The sequence below is a fragment of the Castanea sativa genome, chromosome 12 (assembly GCF_040712315.1).
Source record: "Castanea sativa cultivar Marrone di Chiusa Pesio chromosome 12, ASM4071231v1".
Lineage (NCBI taxonomy): Eukaryota > Viridiplantae > Streptophyta > Magnoliopsida > Fagales > Fagaceae > Castanea > Castanea sativa.
Window position 1 is genome coordinate 3,094,600 of NC_134024.1, and position 20,179 is coordinate 3,114,778.

Here is a 20,179-nt window from a genome sequence, read left to right on the forward strand (position 1 = left end):
CACTGGCGGAGCCAGAGGGGGGCGAGGGGGGGCACCTGCCCCCCCTGACTCCTTTTTTTTTATTTTTTTATTAGCAGTCACATGAGAAAAAAAAAAAAAAATTCTACTTATTGAAACTTGAAGGGACCAAACCACCTATTTTACTATTTTTATTTTTATTTTATATCATTATTTACACCATTTTTATTATTTATGATACTTTTCACAACATTTTATCTTTGAATGATGCTAGAGATATTACAAATTTTACTACTTATGTCTTACAAATTGGCATGTCACCAATCACAAAAAATAATTTTAAACATTTATTCATTATATTTTTTAAGTAACACTAATCATATTTTTACTCCATCAGTTTGTAAATTTTTTAGTAGCTATGAATTGGTTGTTTTTGTTTATTTATTTTAATAATATGAAATATATTCATATTTGCTTACAATTATTTATTTATTTTGTTATTATTGTTGATTAATGTTTTTTAGATAAATTGCACTTTTAATATCGTCTTTTAATTTTGCCCCCTCTAAACTAAAATCCTAGCTTTGCCACTGATGTGGGGTGACTATCTTTGGTCCCTGATACTACCAATCTGGGCAGAAAAAGTTTACTATCCAACTAATTGCATTGCTGGGAAATGGGAATTGTGTCTCTTTGTTCAATGTAGTAGTTATAACTACTTATAACTACATCATTTTCTTAGCAATAAATGTAGTAGGTATAACTTATCTATAGGGGTTAGTAGATCCACCACAGTTCTATGCACAAGAAACTTCAAAAGATGGCAACTGAAACTGATAGTGGGGTCCTAATTAAATTCGAAAGTTGCAATATGAAAGAAAAACCAGAAGGCATTCCCAATTAAAACTGTTCTACCAATGGATAAATTATCATTTTTTGCGTACAAAACCTTATGTTTGGATGGGGAATTGATGAGAACATAGAATAGGAGTTGGAAAAAGTGATCAGAATATAGTCCCCCTGCTTTTCAATAAGAAATACAATGTGTTGTACTATAAAAACAACAGTGCGTTTTTATTTTTTAAATTCAATTGTTACTAAAAAGTGGTGTATGGGGATTTCAAATTCTGGTTCTCCCAAATATGATTAGAGAATTTTTTTTTTTTTTTTTTTTGTGAGAAACAAACACACACACACACAATTGAGTTATAAAGTTCTTAACAAAACAATAATGTCTTATTATGTTAAAATAAAAAGAGGAAAAAAAAAAAAACTAATCAGTAGGACTAAAGAAAGTGGTCTGTCATATTGAGAAATAAATAGGCAACAGATGTCAATAAATCTTTGATCAAATTACATTTTAAACCCTATACTTCACGTGGTTCAAATTAAACCCTAAAAATTAGAAATTATAACAAACTAAACCTTAAAAGTTTGGTTAGTTTTGTTAGAGACCCAAATTTATTGTAGGCCCATGTAATTATTGAACTAGCAAACTAGCCTTTGGATTAGTATAGGGTGAACCAATGATTCTCTACTATATAAACTCTATATTGAATTCATTATAATACGAATAAGTCATATAGTAAAAATGTAGCTATAATGGGTTTTATAATATATTTACCTTCAATCTTTACAATATAAATTCAAATATTTTTTACATTGGTTCATTAATATTTTTCTCTCCCATTTTGTTTTTTTTTTTAACTTAAAAAATACTTTTTATAGGAATATTACCATGGAAATAAAGAAAAAAAGTTATTAAATTCTGAAATTGAAAGTTTTCAGTCTTAATTTTCAAAAAAAAACAAAAAACCAAAGCTACCGGTCTTAATTTAAACTCAAATAAATCAAAAGGAAATTAGTATTGACTTTTCAAATGATAAAGGACTAGTTAGAAAAATTATAAAATTGTGTTATTAGGCTTTTAAAGTGGGGCATTTCATAATAGAATATCTTTTCTTTTCTTTTTTTGAGAAAATTTCATAATAGAATATCAGTTAGTAATCTCTCTCTCAAAAAAGAAAAAGAAAAAAAGAATATCAATTAATAATCAAAATAGGTAAGAATGGAATAATAATTTGTAACAATTATTTATTTTTAAGATCCTATAAAAAAAAAAACAATTATTCTACTGATGATCGCAAATCACGGGTTCCTTTATAAATCATCAATAGCTTCGCAAATAACATCACCAACAACAGCATAGAAAAAGGCAAAAAAGTGACATTCACAGTTGAACTATTATCAAATAAAATTAACAACCACCATTGTTTGTCGTCCAACATTGTATAGTGGAAATTTTTTACCATTCTATCATCATTATGGTAAAAAAAATCACAAAGTTCATGTCCTTTCTTGGGATAAGAACTCAGCCATTCCATTTGTAATGCACCCCATGTTCATGTTGAAACCTTCAAGAAATTTGCCTGAATCAACTTGCACAACTCCTTCGTTTGTCTATCATAGATTTAGTCATAGATCATATTAAATTTTACAAATTTTACCATTCTATCATCACTAAATAAGCTAAGTATTAATGGGCCAAAACCAATGTTCACAGATTGCTATAAAAAGGCCAATAGCAAAAAGTCTAGAAAAGGAGGAATGGGTCAAAGCAAAACTGAACGGCTTGAACCAAATTCACATCCGTGAGAGACAAGATAGGATGCCCATCAACACATGTATGGGATAGATAAGGCCATGCCTAAGCTAGGTCTCTTGTCTAAAAGATACCAAGAGAAGTGCATAATAGTGTAAATAAACTCAGGGCTAACATGCGAAAATAACTCACATAAAAAAAAAAGGGTGAAAATAACCAGATCTTTATTCTCCATTTTTTGCACCATCGATTTTGAGTTGCACAAATAATTTCCGCTGACCATTTACTAAATGACAAATCGTTTGGTTTAAATAAGCATTTACAATTACAGTAATTTTGAAAGAGGAGTGCTACATTTACAATATTTTCACAACAAATTATAGGTGGTAAGTTGTTATTAGTTTTAATTTGAATCTACAATTTAAATTACTTTTTTGTCCACTCATAACAATCAATAACAACCCATTATTTAAGACTACTTGTAAAAATGTTGTAAATATAACATTTCTCATTTCGAAAAGATACATTTTCATGTTTTATTGCAAATAGCTCAAGGGAATCTACATACTAAAGTGCATCTAGATTCCCCCAATCCTTATTACACTAAAACCAATTTAGTGACTTGACCTAAGCAATCATTATTAACTCACATTTTTGTGGAACTTAAAAAAATTTTTTTTTTTTTAGGAACCTATAGATTTATAAACCAAAAGAAGGTATACTTATAGTTACATATGCATGCGTTCAAGTTCCAAAACATCATATTCATGAAAAACAATGAGTTCAAATGTACAAAAAATTTGAATCTGTCAGAGCCATTAGATATTTAATTCAATTGCTCTTATTTGAATCTAAAAGGAGAGTTGAATATGATTTTCACGCAGGGACATGAATCTCTTATATGATGTCTTACAATGTTAATAATTGCATGTAGTTGCATGCCATAGCTTAAATTAGTCTGGAAAAGATGTTAATTTAACTTCTTTCTTTTCGTCTTCTTTTTTCTTTTTGGGTATGGTTTATTAATACAATAATGTCTGAAGCGCTGGTAGTAGAGTCCAAAAATGTTCAAAAGAATTTGAAGCAAGGCCCCAACATCTGTAGCAACTCTCTTATCTACAAAATATACAACCACTACTGTTCTCCAACTTCCATGCACTTCTGGTCTTCAATCAGCACAGCAAGTTGCAAAGGAAACCTTCTTCGCAAAAAGAGGTCCTCCACTCTTAGAAATTATAGAAACAAGTCTTACAAAAACCAAGCTGTGTAGCCTTAGTTAATGCTTTCCGTACAGAGGGGCATGTAGCTGCATGCCATTTGGTTGCTTATAGAAGAACTGCAACAGCCTACCAGCACTTGATTTGGCTACAAAGCCAAAACCACCCCGTTCACACTATCTCTGCTAGTGTACCTAAATCGTCAGCAGCACCTACAACCCTCCACAACTTGACACACTTGCGTTGGTACTTTCCTACAGTTACTTTGATCCACTTATTGTGCATTAGAGACTTGTGCAGACCTGCAAAACAAAGCATTAGCACTTCTTTAGAAGCTATTTTGCACCCTCAAACATCAATCTAGAGAACATAATATATTCCTGTTTTTGAAAATTTGGATCCTCCATCCACTGAGCCAACTACTGCTTCAAAGAGCAAGGAGAAATGAACTCAGTTCTAAGGATCAAATCTATCCAAACAAACAGCCCAAGCATCAAGCAAGATTGCACTTCCGAAATAAATTAACCAAGTTTTCCTCTTCCTTACACAATTATTATCACTCACTATGTTTCATTTCACTATTCTGTTTTAATAAGTAAGTCCTCATGCCAACTCCCACATAACAACTATTAACTTCAAAGGAAGCTTCAATTCCCAAGATGTCTCCATCTAAGAGCTGTGACCCTCCAATGAGAATCCGTTACCTGAGTTCCCCTTACTCTCAATGGTAGCTTAATTTTGATATTGACCACGAGTTACATCAAGGCCATATTTGCTTATTAGTAGCTCCTCACCTTGAGATAGGGGTGGCTAAAATTTGAGCAGTCACTTCACTACTTCAGGAGAGTATGGCTCCCTAACCAGGTCCTGTTTCCAAGTCAAAAGTGTAAAGATGACTTTGATACCGATTAACAGATGTAGATTTTTTTGACTTCTCTAAAAAAAAATATAAAATTGTCAAAAATTAATGACATTGATTATCAAAGTTTAGCATCTTATTCCAATATAAAATATAATACATTTTGCTAAAATAGCAAACCCCATGGAAAGAAAGTGAGAAAAGTTAAATTCTAGATGTAGTGCAACAACAATAGCAACTAGAACAGGAGTGCTTACCAATCGAAGTAGGCTACCTTCTCCAATTTTCAACCTTGTCTACACAGTCGCTTGCTTGCTTGAGTCTGATTACTGTAAGGAAAAATATGGTTCAGATGATATGGTTCGTAATATATAATCAAGTTTGTTGTATGGTTGGGTTTCTCTACTTTCTACTGCTGTCCTTTAATTCTAATTCTAGTCTAGTCTCTTTCACAGGGTATAAGCTAATTAAGTTACGATTTTGAGATAGGCCTTTTGGTTTGTTTCAGCTCTGCCTGGTCATGATCTGAAATGGGTAGGACAACATTCAGTCAATAATTAGTTTCTGAGTGAAGGTTTTAGAAAGGTAGAAAAAATTTCAAGTACATCAAGAGGCAAAAGCACAGAAATCTTGTGCTAAAAAGTTACAAAATTAAGAGCTGTTTCATATTAAAAAGAGTTTTAAACTGTTAAATTCATGTCATAGCACTTATTTTCTTTTAAACTCGACCAGATCATATATATATATATATCTCCTAGTAACAAAAAGCAGAGGAAAAAGTCGTTACTTTTAAATGGGATTGAATTATTATTAAGGTCTCACCAATGCTTCTACACAAGCATTACATGGTACAATGACAAGAATGATGATTTCCTTACATTGCAGAATAAAAGCAGCACATGGCTTAAGGCCATTTAGTACTGCTTACAATTCAATATTCAATTATGGTAAATCACTGATCAATCACAGCATGTCTAACAATTGAACAATTTATAGTCAATCATAACATTTTTTTGGCGAAGATAAATCAAATTAATTGCTTTTAGCTTTGAAGATGGTCACCTCTGAGAGATTTATATTAAGTTAGTTATTACACATCTATTTACATATAGGCACAAGCTTAGGTTCCAAATGATGATAGCTTAAGAAAATTACCAAAAACATAACTTAATGCTGATGCAGATCACTCAATTATGAACAATGTTGATGATACTTGGATATATCAAGAACTTGGATGAATGATTTGGTCAATGAGGAAATTTTGCATATCTACATTAATTCCTCATAAAAAGTAAGTTATGATCAAACTCTGAATGTTTGAAATTTTAAACATATGAGAGTTACATTACCAATGTCCTCAAACATGCTAATACAAATCATTTTTATAACATCTTTAATTGTTATCCTACATTAAAATAAGAAAAATATCAAATCAAAACAAGAATAGAAAAATCAGTCATTCTCTTAAACAGGAAAAAATCACTTTTTTGGCTAAAGGTGGGTACAAAGCTATAGAAAACCTTCAATGAGAAAGCTAGATGCTACATCTAGCTAGAATCATTCTAATTGTGATCTATGCATGAGCTCACATATATGATAAGAAATGTAATGATTAACTCAGATTATAATGTTTGCAATGGCATGCATATATTGTTTTTGCACTTCGAAAAATTTTAAAACAATGAACTATATAGGCAACAAGAGTGCAGATTTTACCTTGCAATCTATTACGGCTACCGAAACTGAGAAGCATAAAATGGACTGCACTTGCCTTCTTGTCTCTTGGCCATGTGACAGTTTCTCCTCATGAACAAGTCCAATAATCCTACATCAAGGGGGCAACCAACCCAAACAACTAACACAATCAGTGAACCAAAATTACTTTAATCATTGTTTATTTTATAAAACTATTTTTTTTTGTGGATTAAATGAGTAGCTTCAAGAATGGGGGTGATTCTCTTTATCAATTGTACCAATCCATAAGATTTAATAATATGCATTAATTAGCTAGGTGCACAAATTTGTGTTATTTGATCAAGGAAACAGACCAGATGAGAGTAGGAATAAGAGATAAAAATGAAGCAAAAACACAGATAGTAAAATTATATTTTTTAAGTTAATATTAGTTAATTAAATGTGTCCAAAGGAAGGGAAAAAAAAGATAATGCAGAGCAACCACCGAAAAGCTTTGATTGAGAAGAAAAAGCAATGACTAACAGGTAATATAGAGAAAAAGTTGACTAAAAAAAGACAAAAAGTTCAACAATCTTCAATGATGCTGTTGTTGGAATAAATGCTAATAGCAAACCTAAGCTGCAGCTCACAAATACTTTTTAGAATTTAAAATAAAATCAAACAAAGTTTTGAGCATCCAGAAATATTTACGTCTTTAAATTAAAGAGTATGCTCGGTAGACGTGTAAGACTATTGCAATCTCTTACATTCAATAAAGCGAGGCCGGTCAAATGCCCAATTGATGTGGGTAATTTTGTAATAACAATTCCATCCAAGTAAACTTTCAATACACATTGCAAGTTTTTCCCAAATTCTGGAATTTTTTTTATTCAAATTTTTGAGCATCCAGAAAGAATAAGAGTTTCAAGAGACTTCATTTCAAACTTGTTTGGAAGAGTTTTTAAATTTTTACAGCCTTTTAGACTAAGAAGAGTTAGGTTGTTATGAACTCCAATTGATGTGTGCAACCTAGATAAATTTAAACAATCTTCAAGAACCAATTTCTCAAGGACTGGGACTTCGGTAAAGATAGGGGTTTCAGTAAGTTTTAGAGGCTTGCTTAATCTGATGGATTTTAACCTTTGAAATAACCACCAAAAAAAAAAAAAAGATTCAACAAAACCATACAGTTTAATGAAACTTTAAAAAAAAAAAAAAATTTGTGTCAGGTGCCTAATTACCTTTGAGCCTTGTGATTAGTTGTTGGTATATAATTTAAAGGGTAGAAAATACCATTTGAGCTACCCAGCTCAGTGGCAATTTTGACTATCTATTAACATGTGATGAATATCTACAAACATGAACAGTTTTGCTGAAAGTAACTCTGAAGTCCCACTTTTGAAACAAATTGGCGATATATTATCCAGACTGCTAAATTTAACACTCTCGTAATAGAGTTACAAGCCCAAAAAATGTTCATAAAAGAGTTGGAAGCAAGAGTAACCGGGGCTCTAGCCTCATTAGTGACTCTCGTGCACAGCAAATGTACACCACTGGCGTTCTCTAACTTCCCTGCACTTGTGTTCTTCAGTCAGCACAGCAAGTTGCCAAGGAACCTTCTTCTTTTCCATAGGTTCTCCAATCTTCCACTAACCAAAACAAGCCTGGAAATATGCTTCTCAAACAGTAAGCTGCCACTCGTTTGCATACGCCATTACTGGAACAGCCTGAAAAATTATCTGCCAGCCCATTATTTAGCTACATAGGCAAAACAACCCCATTTGCATCTGTTCTGCCAGTGCCCCTCAATTGTCAGCAACACTTGCCATCCCTCCACGACTGGACACACTTGCCTTGGGACTCTCCAGTAGTTACTCTAATCAACATGTTGTGCATCATAGGCTTGTGCATACCTACAAAACAAAGCTTTACTGAGCATTACCATGATAAGTACACTTTTTTGCACCCTCAAACATCACTGTGTTGAGGTTATACAGCCCAAGCAAGACTGTGCTTCAGGAACAAACGATCCAAGTTGTCTTCCTCATTGCATAATTACTTGGTTTCACTCACTAAGTTGTGTTGTATGAGGCCATAGCAGCTTATCAGTAACTCCACAGCTTGAGATAGGGATAGCTAAAATTTGAACAGCCACTTCTAGAGAGTACAGCTCTCTAATCAGGTCCTGTTTTCAAGCCAAAGTGTAAAAATAAGTTTAAATACCTATTAATAGTAGTAGCTTATTTTGACTTAATTGAGGGATTCCTAAAGTATGGTTTTTATAACCTAGCAAAATAATATTTTTTGTATTATTGAAAAACATTGACACACACATTCATGACTAAACTTAAATTCTAGACAAAACACATCAAAATAAAACTATGGGATCTTTCCACTGCAAAATACAATTACATCAGACTAAAAAGACAAAACCAAGCCGAAAAATATGACAACTTTAATTGTGGATGTAAGGCATCAAAACAACAATACATCTAGAGCAGGGCTTACCAATCAAAGCTGGATACCTTCTCTATTTTTCAACCTTTTCTGCACAGTTGCTTGCCTGATTGACAAAGCAAAGGAAAAAATAATGGGGTGGAAAAAATAGAATAGGGACAAAAAAAAAAAAGTCTAGCTAAGAAAATGCAAAGGAAAAAGATGTCTTTTTAAGATAAGATTTGGCAGCAAAAACTTCCAGTTTTGATGTTTGCTCATTTTTAATCCAATTATTTCTTCAGCTTTTAAAACACCAACAAAAGTATTTTCTTGCCATTCTTTGTTGTCAAATCGCTAGGAGTCTCATTGACAACTTTAGTCAAACATGTGGTGGGCAATTTATTAATAAATGTACTGTAAAAGAAAATGAAAATGCAGAAACCAACAGAACTTGAATTAAGAGGAAAGGCAGTGACTTACTGGTAATAAAAGGAAAAATAGTTCATTAGCCACCAAGGTAACTTTCACTATATTTCCCCCGATCGACACTAGATTCGTCCGAATCGTCATTATCTTCTTCCCAATCGTCTTCGTCCGAATCGTCATTATCTTCTTCCCCATCGTCATTAGATTCGTCCCGATTGCTTAACTCCTCGTCACAGTCCTTGTACTCACTTGACTCCTCAGAATCAGAGTTACCATGGGTTTCTGTGTGCCTTTTAATCCTTTCTGGGTTTGGTATGTCATTAGAGCTTCCTTCTCCACTGGGTTCAGCCCCAATGTAATCATCATGACTGCGCTTGACTTTGTGATATTCCACTGCCACTGACGAATTGTCGAAATTGTGATGGAGAACATCCATGCCATCATAAGGAGTGGTGCTGCTGTTGCTGTACTGGACCATTGTTCGATCAAGATCTTCTATGTCTTTCTTGTGTATCATACGGATCCCCCATTTTTTTACCTTCACCCATGAATCGCTTTTAATTTTAATTCTAATCTGACTGAATCCATTAACGTCACCTTCCCACAATAATTTATATGATCGATAGTCCAAGAATTGAGGAGTTAAATAGACTAGCCAAAGGTGATCTGATGAAACATCATTCTTGGTAGTGATACCAAAATCAATTCTTTTTCCATTGGCTATCAACGAAATACTAAGATTGAGATAGTAATCATCATCCCTACAAAACACAACGCAAATAGCAATTCCCACGTTCTTACACAAATGAAAAGGTTGTTTTATATTCACTTCATTCCCCATGCTTTGGTGGATAAACCACTCAGAAATTTCACTTCCAGGAATAATAATGTAATATGACTTTCGTGGGAATGAGAGAGGGAGAGGGCGAGAGAGACCGAGGGACTTTTTTATCCATGAGATAAACCTGTCAATGTAGCTTTGATTGTCAGCCAATTTAAAGCAATTTTTAACATTGAGAGATGGTTCCAATGAATCACTTTGTTTTAATGGAGCTGGTAACATTTCCAGTGAGATACAACCTTCTGCCTCAACAATTGTAATATTCAATGGAAGCTTTGGCAATGATCGAAGACTTGTGCAATTTCTCAATTGCATCTTATACAATTTCGAAAGTCGAATGATGCTTTCCGGAAGGCAAACAAAATCATTTCCATTTAGACCCAATTGCTCCAAAAAGACTAAGGAACCAATATCATTGGAGATTGCCTTGAGATTGCAGTCATCTAAATACAAGTGGGTCAAAGAAGATGCAGGTGATAGAGATAGAGAAGAGAATAGCAAGTCGATGGGATGAGGAATTGTTGGCACTGAATAAAACGGGAGGAGATCATACCTCGATTTATGAGATGATAACCCCTTGCATTCACTGAAGTCTAGCCACCTAAGATGTTTTAAGAGACCAATGGAAGAAGGGACCTTTCTTATAGCAGTTTCGCTCAAAAACAACATGCTTAGACTTTCGGCATTCCCTAGGTTCTCTGGCAGTCTATCCAGTTTTGAGCATCCCTCAAGACTGACCATTGCAATCGACTTTAAATTAAAAATGGTATCAGGTAAACGCACAAGATTTTGGCAATAACGTAAATCCAAGTCATAAAGGTCAGTCAAATGCTCAATTGACGTGGGTAGTGTTGTAATTGCAGTACCACTCAAACAAAGGCTCTCTACACGTTCCATGTTTCTCCCAAATTCTGGAATTTTTGTTATTTTTGAGCAACCATTGAGTGTAAGTTCCGTGAGAGACTCCATTTCAAACTTGCTTGGAAGACATCTGAGCTTGTTGCACCCATCTAAATTAAGAAAAGTAAGCTTTTTATGAATTCCAATTGATGAGTGAATCCTAAGTAAATTTATACAATCTTTAAGAACCAAACTCTCAAGATTTGGGATTTCAATGATGTCTGGGGCTTCAATAAGTTTTAGAGATTTACTCAGCTCAATGAATTTCAAATTCTCAAAACTCTGTTAAAAGCCAAAAAAGAAAAAGAGAGTAAAATAATTAGTTTCTACAAACAAACTTATTATATATGTAAAAAAAAGTAGTATAAGGGTACCTAAATTACCTTTGATTGGGAACTTGATGTCAACGATTTTGAAGGGTACCCTCTCCAATCAAGAACTCTTAAGCTATTAGGAAGATGTTTGAGATCATGCATAAGTTGAACACCACAAATTTTAAGCAATTTTAGATCTCCCATCTTTGAAAAGGCTTCAGGATTCCAATATACCTTTTTTGGTTCATGCAACTTTAGTACTATGCCTTGAATTGCCTCTGTTCCCTATTAATAAGAATAAGAGGGATTAGTATAAAATGTATTATATTATTACTAGACTAATATAATTTAAACTCCATATCATTCTTTATAAAAAAAAATTTAAGTTGAATAATAAAATAAGATATATGCTTAGTTTCTTTCAATAGCCCCTTACCGTATTTTTTGTCAACACATTGTTAATATCTTCAAACAACCACAATCTACTACGTTTCCCAGGGTCTTTAGGGCACTCTTGACGAACTATATCTTGGCCCAATTCTTGTAGTAAATCATGCATCCACAATTGATTTTCATGCAATTTTACTAGAGATTTATCAATGAGAACCCTTAATCCAATTTTAGGATAAAGCTCAAGATTGTCTAGTATTTCTATGACAACATCTCGATACATTTGATTAAAAAAATCTTGCAATATTTAAGAAAATTTCCTTTTCTGTTGGTTGTAGTCCATCAAAACTTACTTGAAGCACATCGAGAATTCTTCTTTCAGGAAATTCGGTGAGCCTATTCCATTCACTTTCCCATTCATCAATGTTTTTTTTGCACAAGAAAGAACCCAAAACTTCAAGGGCCAAAGGAAGCCCCTTAGAATAATCTACAAAAGCTTGAGATAGCTTTTCATAATCTTCAGCTGGATGGTCCTTTTTAAAAGCTTTCAAACTAAAAAGTTTAAGAGCTTCATCATGATTCAATACTTCAGCCTCATATATTTCATTTACTTCAGGATTCACCAACAAATGCTTATCTCTTGTTGTTATCATAATTCTACTACCTGAACCAAACCAACAATGCTCCCCAGCTAACTTCTTCAATTGGTCTAATTCATTTACGTCATCAAGAACAAGAAGAATCTTTTTGTTACGTAACCTATTCTTGATCATTTGAACTCCATCATCGACATCTTGTAGATTCAAATTTTCTAGCATCAAAAGTTTTTCCAAAAGTATTTTTTGTAACTTACATAAACCACATTTTTTAGATTCTTCCCTAATATTAGCAATAAAACAGCAAGCTTCAAAATGATTGGAAACCATACTATAAACAACTCTTGCAAGAGTTGTCTTACCCATTCCTCCTGTCCCCCAAATTCCTATAATGCGAACATCATTTGACTCTATAGCTAAGTATGACTTCAATTTCTCCACTCGGGATTCTATTCCTATTAGTCCCATTGTATGTGCTGAGAATGTATTTCTCAATTTATTTAATATCACTTGCACAATGTCTTGGATACATTCTGCCTCAGACCTACAAAGAAGAGGGAACAATAAGTTGTGAATCTGAATTTACAAGGGCAGGATATATCCAACGAAAAAATTATGTAGACATGTGGCATTAAGTTTAGTTGGTTAAATCTGAAATTGGGTTGAATTTATGTAATTGAATGCCTCTTTTTTTATTTTTTTTGATAATAATGTAAATGAATGCTTCAAGCCAAAATCCAAAGAACTACCCGTATTTTAACTATACAATTAGAAGAAGAAGAAGAAAGCCTACAAAAGAGAGGGAAGAGAGCAGCTGCAAAATATTTAGAAATGAGGAAATTTAATGTCATCATCCAATCCTATTTCTTATGATAGCAATGGTCATTATCCTTGTTGGCCATTGAACAGTGGAAAGCCAACTTAAAATTACACCTACTAGAACGTGTGATCTAATAGCGGAATTATTTTGATTGTCAGAATATTAATCTAATTAGGAGTTGTGTTAGAATTATAAATTACATAATTCCCATAAGGCTTGGATTGGTTTCAAATTAACCTTCAATTTCTAAAATTTTCAACTAAAACCATTAACCTTTTTAATTGTTTCGATTTGTGCCCTTAATAAGTTACTATTGACTAAAAATAACAAAATTTGAAATAACTTTTGACTCAAACCTATCTTTAAAAAAAATCATTCCATGTGAAATTATAAGATATTTGGTACAATATATGAGAGTTTTAGAATTATATAACAATTAGTCATTTAGTTATTGGCACCAAAACATTCACATTAAAATTAGATATTATATATATAAGCTCATCTCAAAATCATATCATACATATACTATAATAATTAAAATTAGAGTAAATTCCACCAACATTCCTCAAGTTTTATCAAGAATCAAGATGACGCTCCTCCCATACATTTATATAAATAACAATCTCTCCTCTTGAGGTTTTTATAGATCCAAATATATAAGTGGGACTTTACACACTATTCCTCTTGTTTTACCATGTTCATTGATGAACCCATTTAAAAGTTCATTCTTGATAAATTTCCATGTTTTTTTAGTGTCCTCAACTCATTGCCATTTTCTTTACACATTGTACCATCTCATGTGACCCTTTTAATCTCAAATTCCATTCTTATATCTTTGAGCTATTGCTATTGCATTTGTGAAACTCATTTGATCGTATTTGTACACTATCCGGATTATAATTCGTTCGTGTTGTGGAAGTTGTGATGTTGTGATTTTAATTGGCAGTTGTTTATTTTCTAGTGACCCTATCGATGGGGGCAGTATGTGGGTGTGACCCATCCTGTAGGGACTATACACATGACATGACATCTTAAATGTCTTATTTGTGATACTAAGTTTATTCTTTGCTATTCATATGATATGAGCTATTGTTTCTATATACATAGCTAATTTTTATGTTAACATCTATTGAATTTATTAACATACTATGAGTCACCCATGTTGATTTTGGAGATAAGATGAATTACTATGTGCTTTGATTTTGAGATTGAATTTATCTGTTTTAGAGTTTTCTATTGTGGGTAAAATATAGACTTTTTGAATTGAACTTTCTGGCCTTAAAACTTGTTTTTAATTCATGCATAAATGTCAATGAAAAATTCTATAGTGTTCTAAAGAATTGGTTGTTATCTTCTTTATATTTTTATATTAACTCAATTTTCATAACATATTCGTTATTTGAAATTTTAAACATTAAGTAATTTCATTCTGTTAAAATTCACAAAAATTACGTTCAAATGTAAATCAAACTTAAGTATATAAATAGTCAAATTACCTTTTCTTCAAAATAAAAAATAAAATCAAGGAATTCATAATAAAAAATTTGCATACTCTATTCAAAGTTATCATTACAAAGTATTGTTAAAGAATTAACAAAAATACTAAAATGAATATCAGTTGTATTAAGCTTAGATATGAATGTTTAATATTTATCTAATTGTATTTATTCTTAAATGTGTCCGTGAATATGTAGAGTTACAAGTTAGTAAAAAGCTTATTTGGAGATATTTTTTTAATAAATTTTTATTTTCCCTAATTTTTATAACTATCATTAACTCCTCCACTTTATATGTATGTATGGATAGTTTGATTTTAAGAGATAACCACCTCTTTATACCTCTGTGTTTTTCTCACACTTTCCAACATTTTATTATTATTATCCGACATTTAAGGTCATGATATTTTGTTCTTTCAAATTCTATAATTTTATTTCTTGTTATTTAATGAATATTGTTTTCCTAAATTAAAAGCGAAACCATCAAATCCTCTTTTTTTTTAAGAAAAAAAATCCTATTTTATTGATATAGTATAGATTACATAAGAAATATAATGTTCACATATTAAATGTGGAATATACTATAGTCAAAATCTTGCGTATATGTTTGGCAGTATAATTCACATGGTAAATATAGGAAGAGATGTTTGACACATACGGAAGAAAAATATATCTCAAATTAAATTACCTATCTTGTAAGTGCCACCCAGAGAGATTGCCCGCTTCTCTCAAAGCATCTCTCCATTTCTGCACTTTCTTTATGTTCTCCTCAAAACGTTCTTCGTGTTTAGCAAAAGCTTCTGCAAAAGTTCCAATTTGTTTTCGTATATCAGATGGATTCACATTATAAAAAATTGGTAAAACTGTCATTCCCGTCTCTTTCACACATCCAATGATCTTTGCAAGTTCATCTAGGCACCATGTAGAAAATGCATAGTTTCTTGAGAATATGACAATAGCAAGCCTTGATTTTTCTATTGCTTTTGAGAGCTCTGGTGAAATTGATTTTCCTCTCTCTAGTTCTTCATCATCTCTAAAAGTGAAAATACCCTTCTGTTTCAAAGCTGAATATAGATGGGCTGTAAAATTATTCCGGGTATCCTTGCCACTAAAACTTAGGAACACATCGTATTTCCATCGAGGTGTAAAAGAAGAAGATGATGATGGTGAGAAGGCTCTTCCAGTGCTCATGGAAGCCATTGAAATTATCCTAGAAAATCTTGAACCAAAAATTAGATAAAAAGTACAATTAGTCAAAATTGAAGAAACAAAGTACTTAAAATGAAAATAGATTGGCGAAGAGGACAAACAATTTGCATAAATATCCCCAAGGTTTGGGTCAATTTCAAAACACACCCTTTGTGCTTTTAATTTTGTATTATACACCTTAAGGCTTTCAGTAATGACCCATAAATCCATGGAAACGCCACCAACTACAAATAGCCCTCAAACCAATACCGCCCGTTTGCATTTCAAGAATATGTTTATTAAACTTTAATTTAGAAAGAATTTTTATTATTATAATTCGTTACAAACAATAATTTTTTTAATGATTATACGATAAAATGGTCACGTGCACTATACATGATCACTTGAAATAAGAATTTTGTCATTACCGAAATGAACAATACAAAATTAAAAGTGCAGGGAATGTGTTTGCAATTGAACCAAATCTCATTCGGTCTTTTTAAATTTTAACTAAAGTTTTCTTTATACTTTATATTACTTTCTCTAGCTTTTTTACTTGCTTTAGTGAAATTTTTTTATTTTTGAGTGCTTTAGTGGAAATTTGATGACTAGGAATTTCCTAGCGGCTATAAAGTCGTATTTACAGTATTTATATTGATTTTTTTATCAACAATAAAGATTTTTTTTTGAGACGGGACAATAAGTTCTATTCACTTAAAAAAAAAAACTATAAGGTTTTATTCATATTGCTATCTTTCTATATATTCCAGATGCCATTGATCGTGATATGACACGCATAAACGCTCAAGGGGCTTTTGGTCACTGTGATATTACATTACACCATAATATTACGTTATTGTAATCTTACATTAATGTAATCTCAATACAAGAATATAATATTACATTGTTTAGGAATGTGATGAGATTAAGGTGATATGATATATTTTGTAATTTTAAATTATGGTAATATTAGAAAAAATAAAATAAACCAAAAATTTTAATATCACATCATCGTAATGTGTATTATATTAAGGGCATATCGCAGTGAACCGAACATGCCCTAGTAGAATCTGGAAACTTTATGACTAATAATACATCCACTAATCAATTTAGTATAAGCAATATGTGTAAAGTAGCTGAAGAAAGGTACAAGCAGTGCATAATTACTTTATTTTTCTTTTATTTGCCTACCTAATATTGCACTTCAGATCGTTGATAAGGACAAAGGTTACCTTGTTTGCACTCTATTTCTATTTTTTCTTTTTCTTTTTTGGAAAAAGACATGTTTGGAGCCTTTAGTCATGTCAAGTTTATAATTTTTTCAACGCATGTAACCCAACCCAACCTACTATGTATATGAGTTTATTTTATATTCTTTTTCTTTAGTTTGATTAATTTTGGTATTTTGATAATTAGATTTGATAAATTTAAAATTTTGGAATATAATTGAAGTATATGATATAAAATGTAATACTTTATTGAAAAAAGTGTTTAAATTATTACTGAAAGCCTAAGGCAGCGTCCTTGCCTCTTTGTCGCCTGTCACTGCTCAAAACTCGAGAGAAATTAGTTATAATTTATTAGCCTATTTTTAGCCAAATCTACTCTATTCGCCCTCATTCCTCCTTCAATCCAAATGGGCCCTTAGGGTATATTTGGTTGGATGGATTTTAGGGAGGATGAAAAAAAAAATAAAAAAATAAAAGGAGAGAAAAAGGGAGAGAAAACACTTTTGATGGTTGTTTGGTTAGAGGGAGAGGAGGAAAAAAAATTGGTAGGGCTCGAGTATTTTCTCCCGAGCCCACCAAAATGTTTTCTCCCCAATTTGGGAGAAAACACCATGCTAGCCTAATGCTAGATTTACCCCTCTTTTCAGTGTAACAACTATGCATATTGTTTATGCATTGAATTACGTTCACATTGTGTTCTTTTTTTTTTTCTTTTCAATGTCTTGCTTTATTCTTCTTCTTTTTTTTTTTCTTTTTCTGAATTCGTATTGCAATTTTATTCAAAGCTTTAAACAGTTGCTTTTGCATTTTTGGCTTTTTGTTTTTCCCTTTTTTTAATCAACGGTGGTGTTATCAAATGGGTGGCTTTCACTCTTTTTTTCCTTTTTTTTTTTAAGAAAGCACCTCTAATTGTTATATGTAAATAAAATAACAAAAAATAATAATATAATGTTAATAGTATATTAATTTTTATAATATGTTATTCTTTTAATTTTTATTGATAATAAATATTTTTTTAATGATTGGAAGGAAATTATTTCTTATATTATGTAATAGGGGTATGAGAGTAATTTTATACAAACTTTATTTTCTATCTTTTCACTTTTCTTCTCAACCCAGTAAATGAGTTTAACATCTCTCCACTTTTCTTCCCCTCAAACCAAACATACAAGAGAAAAAACTAAATTTTTTCTATCCTTCCACTTTAATTTCCACTCCTCCAACCAAACAGACCCTTAGACTCCACTTTATGAGCCCAATTTCTCACAAAATTTTAAACCCAATTTCTATATTGAAGAGCTGTGGAGTGACCTAAAAGCCTAGAGCTAAGACCTTCTCAATTCTATCAAACTTCTCCCTCTTTAATTGCCAATTCCATTTGAAGAGACTAAATCCAATACGCACAAAGAAACCTTTTAAGTTCTTGGTGCTATTTGGGCCCCGTTTGGTAAGCATACTCAAACACAAAACAACACATTTTAAACACACTTACACACATTTCAACACATTTTTTCCTTCACACGTATATCAAAAACACTCAAACAACATTACTCAAACTACTTTACCAAACATTGAAGCAATTCCTAAATCTTTAAGGGGCCTTTGAGTGGCTAAGGAGACTTTGTCTTGATATTGGTGGTTAAATTCGCAGATCCAGAGACTAACTTAAAAAAAAGATTTGAGAAATTAGTTGCTAGAGGCCCAAGTACATAGTCATTACTTAACTTACCAAGTTTTGTTAAGTGATTTGTATTGTAACTATTCTTGTTTAGTGGATTGTTTGGTGCTATAGGTCTTGAGAGTTTTTTTGCCCAAATTTCGAGTTTTTCTCTTTGAAAACACTGTGTGGGGTGTTTGTGTTGTGATTGGGATTTATTGTTGTGTTTAATGTCCACGCATATTTCTATTGGCTAATGACTTAAACAATTGGACTTAATTATGTAATTAGCTTAAAATTGACTTCAGCTGTAATAATGGGGCCTAAAATTGTATCTCTTGCAGGTAAGTACTTTTGTGGAGTAAAGATTTGATGACAAATACCGTCAAGTGTCAACACACTCAGCGTTCCCAAAAGGAGGAAAGAATAACCTCCTGGTGGTAGTTATATAAGTTCTATATATATATATATATATATTTATTTATTTATTTATTTATTGCGTTTTGACCAACTATAAAGTTCTATTCATATTTTCATTTAAAAAAAAAATAAAATCTATTCATATTGCTTTGTTCTATGACTATCTCTACAGAATTATTGTGATGTGAACAGCATAAATGCTTCACTAGACACAAACACCCACTAAGATTGTGTTTGGTATATAAGAACATCACCAATAGATTAGACATTTTCTCATCCAAATTGTAAGGAATTAACCATATAAGAGCATAGATTAGGTATCAATTAAAACTGAAGAAAATAAATAATAGGAAAATAGTTCAAGGAATAAGAAAAAACGATTCGATGTGTTTTTTTTTCTTTTTCTTTTTTTTCAGAGAGGGAGTGAAAGGAGAGAAACAAAAGACATGAATACGAGCAAGAAGTAGAAGAGTAAGAACTTACGGATATGGAGAATTGCAGCAATTGGCTGTTGTGAAGTAAAGCTCTAAAACCTCTTGAAACAAAGCTCCTGAAAGAGTTGTAATAGAAAATTTTCTTATTCTGTAGTATTTGTTATTGTGCTTTGGCAATGCTCTCAGCTTTGTATGAGGAGAAACCGATTCCAATGTCTTATTTTATACTTACTACCACCGACTTATTAAATGCATTTACTCTTGACTTTGCTTTTTTTGGTTTCTTTAGGTGTGGGACATGTGGGATGAACCTAATTATTAGTGCTATATGGAACTAATTTACTCCATTAAGAAAATAAAAGGGAAGAATGGTAACTAGTATAAAGTTTTGTTTAGAGAAATTTTTAATTTTTTTGGAAACAATGTCGGATTCAGATCCTATAATATAATTGACTTTTTAATAAAGGAATGGCCTCTATTATTTCTGTGGTTGTGAAAGAGAAAAGAGGGGGGCACTTGTTTATTTAAACAGAGTAGGTTTAGCTTCATGGTTATCCCCTGTAAAGTTTGTTAATATTGTTTTCTTCAATTTCATTCCATCGTGAACTGCATAAATTCTCTGGTGGAAAACTTTTTTATTTATTTTATTTTTAAATACCAGCTTTGTACGTAGAAAGTTGAAAAGCTTGATCACCAATAAATATTAAATAATAGTACTTTCG

At 31.9% G+C, this 20,179-nt stretch overlaps 1 long non-coding RNA gene and 1 pseudogene across 2 annotated transcripts; both read right to left on the reverse strand.

Annotated features, from left to right (window-relative positions):
• Positions 1-3,449: 3,449 nt before the first annotated feature.
• On the reverse strand, positions 3,450-6,463 carry LOC142618448 (uncharacterized). 2 transcript variants are annotated; one of them, XR_012841288.1, is made up of 4 exons: positions 6,353-6,463; positions 4,894-4,965; positions 4,572-4,644; positions 3,450-4,079 (listed from the first exon to the last, which is right to left on the reverse strand). It is a non-coding gene; the product is annotated as an uncharacterized LOC142618448 (long non-coding RNA). The 2 variants fall into 2 exon arrangements; XR_012841289.1 differs by lacking the exon at positions 4,572-4,644.
• Positions 6,464-7,819: 1,356 nt separating this feature from the next.
• Positions 7,820-19,978, reverse strand: LOC142619536 (TMV resistance protein N-like; annotated as a pseudogene).
• Between the last annotated feature and the right edge of the window lie 201 nt (positions 19,979-20,179).